This window comes from Channa argus, chromosome 15 (assembly GCF_033026475.1).
Source record: "Channa argus isolate prfri chromosome 15, Channa argus male v1.0, whole genome shotgun sequence".
NCBI classification, from domain to species: domain Eukaryota; kingdom Metazoa; phylum Chordata; class Actinopteri; order Anabantiformes; family Channidae; genus Channa; species Channa argus.
Window position 1 is genome coordinate 16,449,042 of NC_090211.1, and position 8,680 is coordinate 16,457,721.

The 8,680-nt window shown below is 40.3% G+C and overlaps 1 protein-coding gene across 1 annotated transcript in view; it reads right to left on the bottom strand.

The window, feature by feature from the left end:
- Positions 1-7,795, bottom strand: part of LOC137100311 (protein phosphatase 1 regulatory subunit 29) — a 60,905-nt gene extending 53,110 nt beyond the window's left edge. The window contains exon 1 of the mRNA XM_067478063.1: positions 7,673-7,795. The gene's annotated coding sequence lies outside the window, so the exon portion shown is untranslated. The remainder of the gene's footprint in view (positions 1-7,672) is intronic.
- Between the last annotated feature and the right edge of the window lie 885 nt (positions 7,796-8,680).

An 8,680-nucleotide genomic window follows, 5' to 3' on the forward strand; every position in this document is an offset into this window, starting at 1 on the left:
GTTTAATAAATTTAAAAATATTGTTTTGATATTTGTGACTTTGTTGATGATCAGATCACATTTTATGACCAATTAATGTGGAAAACCAGGAAACAGCATCATTACCTTTTCTTGCGAGTGTTAAAATGAGTCATTTAACAAAAAGAGTACTTTTGCATTTAAAACTTTTTCACACCTTTTATTTTAAGAACATTTGCATGATATAACTATTTATTTGTAATTTACTTAAATAATATTTTATATCATATCTTTTACTCGCACCTGACTTTGTATTAGTAACTGTTGTACTATGTATATACTATTGTACTTTTACTGAAATAGGATACCTGAGTTTCCACAAATATTGCATATGCCTTATGAAGCGCTGTGAAGTTTTTTAAGTAGCATTCACACTCATTCACATCAGTTATTTGAACCAACTAACACTAACAATAACAGTAATATATTTTTTTAATAAATAATCAGTTCCTTCAAAATGAAGCAGATTGGTACCTTGATAAACATACTGTCATATTACGAAATCCTGTCACTTTATACAAAAACCTGCATATTTACATCGGCCCTCAAGCCAAGTAAATGAAACATGCAGTTTCTGTAAGCCAGAACACAAATTAGAATCCAAACAGATGCTTCAGTAGAAAATACCTCCACATAGTCATCCATCTAAACTGGGCCTGGATGTACACACACAACCACAGAGGTACTGTCTGTTTGTAAAACAGCACGCAGAGTGGGTGACAGAGCTAAAATATTTATACCCAGATCTTAGCAGTCTGTACTGAGAGAGAGAGAGAGAGAGAGAGAGAGAGACTAAGGGGAAGATGGATAAAGAGAGGGAAAGAAGGAGGGATTCAAGAAGAGAGGCAGGGTACAATAAGAGGGTGAAGTGTCAGTGTGTGTGTGCATGTGTGTGTGTGTGTGTGTGTGTGTGTGTGTGTGTGTGTGTGTGAGAGAGAGAGAGAGAGAGAAAGCAGCGAGATAACAACTCAGAGGGAAAAGAGAGTAAGAGTGAGATGAGTCTGCAGCACAGATGCCAAATGAATCTAGGGCAGATCAGAATAAAAAAAAACAAGCCATTATTCAAAAATCCACTCTGGATGTGTGTTCATGTACATGTGTGTAATTGTATTTCTATATTTGTGTGTGTGTGTGTGTGTGTGTGTGTGATATACGTGCAAATATTTACATTTATTAGCATGCCAGAGGCTAAAATTTAAAGCAACTTTTTTTTTCTTTTGCTCAATCTTTGTTATTTTTATTCATCACTCTGTAACAATTACAGTGCTCTTCGCTTCACACCCACTCTTCTTCCATCATGTTCTGCCTCTCTCTCACTTGCACACACACACACACGCACGCACACACAGAATCTCAGCAAGGTTTTCTTCATCAGACATGAACACTGAAAGACTTTGTATCTGTGAGCATGGGTGTGGGTTAATAAGGGTGGGGGGTTGGCACAAAGCAAACATTATAACAGATGGTGTCCTTACTTAACACCCATACAGTACACACAGTCAACACCAACTTGACAGATAAACATTTAAGAAGACATTGCACACATCATTGCAGAGAAGTGCCAGTAATATTATTTAAATTGCTGCAGTTACTGCAACTTGCTTATCAGCTTAATTTGTTAGTTTTGTTTTTGTCAGATTGTTTAGTTTTTATTTTAATTACTAAAATTAAACTGTTACATATCACCATGCACTTTAAAATATGAATAAATCCTCTCCGTATCGGGACACTGTTCACTGCAGTAAGTGCTTGAAAATAGCGCCCCTAACAGTAGGAGCCACGTGCACTATGAGTCATGTCAAGCTCCTTCCTCCTCAGGAGATTATTCATTTCTAAATGTGAATTGAAGATCAGACAAGTCGAATTGTTTCATCATAGAAGCACTTTATCGCACTACACAGTTCCAACTATTGTGTATTGTAGGGTTCCTAAAAAGTACATGTATGTAGAGGAAAATAACACGTCTTATGGCCGATATGCTGCTGTCCACACACCACGGTCAATGACACAGCATGCACACCTTTCTGTCCTGCAGTGGGACACAGATGACCACATTTTCCCTATTAAACATATTTGGCTGGGTTGCAAATCTCCTCTCGCTCTAATGTGAGAAAAGAAATTATTATTGAATAATTGGCTTCAACATAAAGACTGCTGTCCGGTCATTGAACACTGATTCCAGTCCTCTCCTAAATGTGGTCATCAGTGCCACATTCTTTGCTGGCTTGAGTATTGTCCAAGAACCACAGGGAGCCAATAAAAAAAAAAAAACTTTTGCAGATAAAATTAATGAAGAATTGTTAATGAGGGTTTAACTTTAGTTAATGCCCATCTGCAGCATAACAGAGTTTTTGCAGATATACATCTGTTAACGCTTCTTCCTATCAATATTACTTTTGAAAAGCATGAATCATGCCTTTAGACAAAGAAGGGAAGTTTTACGGTCAGATGAGACACTGATTGAGGTTTTTCAGTTGTGTGTTTGGAGGAATGAAGGAGAGACAACCAAGCGCGGTAGAGGTAGCATCATGTTCTCAGGCTGTTATCAGTGAACCTGGTGCATTGCACAGAGTGGATGAAATTATGCTGGAGGACAAATATCTAAGTTTGTATCAGCTACAGAAAGGAAACCTGGGCACATCCTGGTATTCCAACACACCAAGGAGTCTAAACACAGATTGAAGCTGCTGGTAAAGTGAGTAACGCAGACCAGCAACAAGCCTTTGCAGTGGCCTTTCCAAAGTCCTGACCTTAATACTATTGAAAATGTGTAGTCCGTGTTCAAAAGTCAGATCTGTGCCACAAAACCATCAAATTTGATTGAGCTCCATGGATTCTGTGGTCAAATATCAGAACAGAGTCCCACCAGGAGGTGGATGATGGTTACTAAAATTATCTGATGAGGGGCATTTACCAAATTGTTAGGTGTGCTGTGTGTGTAGTTTTGACACTCTACCTATATACTGCAATTTCCTTCTTTGTTTCATGCTTGCTCTTTTCACTTCTTTCCCTGATTTCCCCCGTTTCCCAGCTTCTCTATCTTCACTCTGTGTACTTCCCCAAACCCACAACTAACAAAACTGCATTCAAATTTCCCCAACCTGTTGTTGCTGTTGCATTTCTGAAGCCTTGTCAGCGAATCACTGTCTGCCTTGTCTCTCAGTCTCTTGCCCAAGGGGACCTCCCACAGGTTCCTGGCAGTGAAGGAGTGACGGTTGTTGTGAAACATGACTGTTATATTGATTGCACAGAGCACTGCAACAGCTGGTACACTGAAAGAGAGCACAGTGTGCCATAGCCAAGGCTGTGCTGCGGAGGAAGGAGAATGTATGAGAAAGTGTGAATGTCCCCCAAGGGTTATCCCTCTCAGGATCTATTCACAATCCTTCCTGATGGATACAGAAATTGAATTGGAGGGTGTGGCTGAGAAATTGAGGCCAGGGAAGGTGGAGCCGGGGGTGAGGGCTGAAGATCTGAGCGAGCTGACATGAATGATGCTGAAATTTGCATCTTATGTTTTTACAACAAAGTTTAGTTTTATTGGATGAATGCATTTGATTTTAGTTTGTTGTAGTTTCTGTTGTAGTCTTCATAATTGTTTGTATTTTATTTTATTTTTTTGTAATTTTGCAAAGACAACACTTTTGCTTCAGACTGGCAAAGCCTCTTAATAGGCAGAAAAGTCAGAACTGGTGATGGAAAATTTGAACTACTTCCCTCAGGATATGTCCCAACTCAAACCACTCTCAACAATATGACATCGGTTTTTAAAGTCAATCTTGTTTAGTTGATTTAAAATGTCACCAATGAACAGATGCTCTTTTCAGTGCAATCAAGGAATTGATGCACGCAGCCCCCTGGACTTTTGATTTCTGATCAAGTGCAGCATAAAAGTCTTTAAAAGCTTGTATGTCACATAAAGAGTGTTATTTTTCTACTTGTTTTTGTGTATTGCAATGATCTTTCCAAACACTGAGTTAGGATCTGTCACTTGCATGCCCTATGTGGCCTGGTAGCTCAATGGGTAGAGCAGCAGGATAGGATGCAGAAGTCCGCAGGATCAAATCCCAGCCTACATACTAGGTTTCTCCCTGAGGGAGACATTCAGGACTAGCTCCTTATCCACTGGAAGATGCTTTTCAGTTCAGATGACATTAGCAGGTTGTATTTTGTCTACCTCATCTTCACTATTACATGAACTGAAAAAGTCCCCCTGATGATGTCAGCTAGAAGTAGGAAGACATTTTATTATAAGGTTAGCAGAGGGAAGTTTACCACCGTACACATACATGCACTCCCAAAACTGGAACTATAAGAAGCAACTGAAGCAATTAGTAAAGTCACCCTTTAACTTTGAAGGTAAACTTTAATTTATGTTGTTTTTTTCACTTTAATATCTACTCAAAAACTCAAAAACATGCAATGACAACATATTTGCTTTTAGTTACATGGTTTCACAGTTGAATTCTCCCTCTCCTTACTTCATCATTAGCAAGCATAGATCTCGCCATGCTGCATCACCATGTAAGGCTTGTGTGCTGTAGTTATGCAGAATTTTGAAGGTTGAACTTATTTTTAGTGCTTTTTTATTTTTAACAAGTAAATGCAGTGCTGATTTTTGCTGTGCAAAAACGCTCTACAACATGTGACATCAATAAATTGCTGTTGACTTGTCAGTCAATCTGTCATCCTGTCAAAGGAGGTTTCAGCCCTCTACTTTGAATTTTGGTGGTGACTTCTGTTTACATTTCAGTCAAAAAAAATGTGCCTTGAAGGGTATGTTTGTCTCTACAGCACTGAGTTGCTAATAGCAACAACTACTGTATGAAGGAAGTTGATGGTGGCACATGATATAGTGACTTAGTCAGAGAGATAATGAATGACAGGCAGTCAAACTCTCAGCCATCTGTTTTATTAGTCCATCAGTAATCAGAAAACTACACAAGGCTTTTGCATTCAGCTCATTTTATATTGAATTAAATAGAAATTATGAACTAGTGATTGTAAGTATTTAACTGGATTTATCATTCCTGCATTTTGCTGCCATTTAATCTGTTACAAAACATTCACTACATACAATCCCTCACATCTGGACCATCATCACTTTGACCTGCATCGGAGTGTTAGGTGAATTAATTAGGTCAGAGGAGTCCTGGGTGTTTGGGACTGCGGGCACACTGAGGTACAGCAAATTAAATGGCTCTTGTTCAATAACCAGTCATGCAGCTCTCCATTGTCCTATGCCGACACTTAATAAAAATGCCAGTTAACCGTCCAGGAAAAAACAGGGACAGTCTTCTTCATCCTAGTTACTCCCGTGCTACTTTATTTAAGTCGTCAGATTAAATGTCGTATTTCAGAGAAGAATTACAGGGGGCAGCTGCAGCTCAGTTGGTAAGTCATTCGTCGACTGAACCAGCACAGGTGCTCAGGTGACCACCTTGCATTGCAACCCCTGCCATTGGTGTGAGAGAGTGTGAATGGGTGAATGAGAAGCAACTTTGGATAAGTAGAAGCAGTCAATTACCAAGACACAATGAGTATTCAGTTCCATTAACTTAACTTCCCTCTATTAATTTGCATCTCACTAATTCTTTCTTTTATTGGCCTTGTTTTTCTGTCACTGTTTTTTTTTTTTTAACTTTAAAGAAAATGTGTCACTTCACCTATCTTCCATTTCACTGCCTCAGGTTTCTCCAAGCATAACAACTATCACCTTTTGAGGGCAACCACAACAGCCAGTGCAATTGATTCCCTGAAAAAATGGTTAACAGGCTTCAAAACTATTCTGATGAAGTGAAGATCGCATAGCGGCATGGCAGTGGGTTTGCTAGGTAGGTGGTCATTACTGAGGTCTCCCACACCTGCCTCCCCTAGTGATTTCCTCTCTGTTTTTTTTTTTTGTTTTTTTTTGTGGCACACTACGGACCTGTGATCGGACTGCAGATGGAGGCTGCATTCTTTGCTCTGACGGTAACATAAGGAATGATTGACATCAGGAGGCAACGGATTAAAAAAGATAAGCGGGGGGGAGACGTAAACGCAGTATTTGGAGAGAGAATGAAGAAAAGTACGAAAAGCAAAGGGCTGTAATAACTTGTGGCTTTGACATGTATTCTTTATGTGTTTTAACTTAATTAGAGTGGGCATGTCTAGTGATTGATGTGCCTGTAGGTGCAGTGGAGATTTCCCTTATTGACTGTAGTAAATGCATGTTTACTACACTGTAATAAAGAAGGAATCCATCAGCCATCAAAACAATATACCTTTCTGTCATTTTAAGCAGAATCCAATAAGCACATGTTAACTATTTAGTAGCCTTTGACCAAGAGAGAAATCTGTAGTCAAAATACAAAAATATCCCACTTGCACTTGGGCAGCATCACTTAGTGATTATATCATTATAATGTTCATTTAGATGCTATGTTTGTTGATAATGTACCTTCTAACTAACCCTCTATGCCCAAGAAATATCCACCTAACAACGTTCATACAAATTGGTATTCCCTAATCTGAAATCCTGTTCAAGCAGACGCCTATCACATCTTAAAACCAGCCAGACTCCCCGACATGTGGAGCTGATACAACCAGCACCAAAGCCCTTCTTGCGCTTGGTCAGCACACTGCGCTGTCCGTGGTGCTGAAGCCCTGCACTCCGTCCACCGTCTGCTGCATTTTCGGGAACGCATGACCCTTCACCAGACTCTACCGACTGACATAATAAATACGTAGTGATACATAGTTTTAAAATGTTGTTCACAGTTGCTACGTGTTACCCCCGAGCCTGGCAGCCCAAACTGTGTGGGCGAGGGAATCTGTGTGGTCCATCGGTCTGTAGTCGGACACTGTTGCCGCTGCTGGCAGGAAATCTCTGTATCTCTCGACCCCTTTCTCTCTCCCTTTTTATCTAACACACACAAACACACACACACACACACACACACACCAACACGACCCCAGGACAACCGAACCCGGTTAACACCAAAGCTTTCATTGCAGGTAGAGTGTGGCGCCTGTCGTGCAACAGAGTAGTCAACGATATTTAAGAGCTGGGCCATTCACCCTCAAAAACACAAGCTGGAACACACACACACACACACACACACACACACACAGTATTATCCCCTGCGTGATTCCTCCCTCGATACTAAATCCCTTCTCGCACATCTGTCCATGGCGCGTACTCTGCCCGTCCATCATATCCCCGCAGAACCCAGCATGAACACCATCCTGGCTTCATGTGACACTTTACGTCTCTTCAAATTACTTCTGTTTAACATTTAAACCGACCTGCTGAAATATCCACAACAAGTGTAGGAAAAAGCGGTGAATCTAGACTAATGCCAGGAAATAAAAACAACCCCTCCATACACGCACATCCCCATATAACATTACGCATATGCTCAAAAGATCAGGTAATGCAAACCAGACAGAGAAAAACGTGTTTTCATGCCCTCGTAAAATCAACCATATGGGCTTCTGTTGCACCAACAGGACTGAACCCAGCAGAGCGTTGGAGTCTGTAGTGCAGGTACATTCTCACTATGTCGTTTGTTGCATCCATCGCATATTATTTATCAGAGCAAGACTTCAGAAATTCAAAGATAGATGTAATTTAAACAACAAGAAAGAAACGTGCATTTCAGTACAGTACCTCCGCTTGTTTCCCTTCCAAATTATGCATCCGTTTGCAGAAGCAAAGAGAGAGATTTTTTTTTATTTTTATCCACTGCTAACGTCGCAGGCTCAGCAGCACGACGGGAAAGGATGACTGAGAGAGAGGAGAGAGAGAGAGAGAGAGAGAGAGAGAGAAAGAGAGAGAGGATGCACAGACCTCTCCCTCTCAGAGTAATATAGTTGAACTGCGGTGGGCATCAGCTTCTACATTTGGCTTCTTTTTCAGTGGAGTTAATACCTGCAGATACACTCTCTGGCGGCATCTTTGTGAACGCTCAACCAGAGCTATTAATAAAAACCAAATACAAGTCCATATAGTGTATAATAGGTGTGTGATTACAAATATTAGTGTGAATTCTCAGTCAGTTTATGGTGAGAATGACAGCAACACACATGCATCAGTGGTTTAAGGTATTAGATTAGTATTGATTGTGGGAATACTTGGATATGGATGCAGCCACTCAGTGCTTACACTCACTGGACTCAGTAAATCATGGGGTGCTGGCATTTATTACAAACTGTACAGACCTTGCTCATCTGCTTAGGTTGGATGGCCCCCGTAGACTGGTACCAGCCTTCTCCATTGTCAAAAGTGTCAGTCTTGGTCTGTTACCAGCATATTTACTCCGTGTGAGTACTGTTTTCATTCACATAGGATTTATTTTTCTGTCTGCAACTTAAGGCAAAACGGAAGTTTAAAAAGCGCATTGCACATGCAGCTGTTTCATCGTAGAACGTTCTGCAAAACAAACTGACACATCAGTTAACGCGAGTAGATTTTAATTCTTGATGCATCATCACTAAGTTGCCAGTAGATTTTAGGGCACTTTAACTGTACCGTCTTGTAATGTCAGGGTTTTATGGTAATTTTAATATATATGAAATATATACACTCCCCTCCAAACGTATTGGAACAGTGAGGCCAATTCCTTTATTTTTGCTGACTGAAAACATTTGGGTTTGACATCCAATGGTGAATATGAGA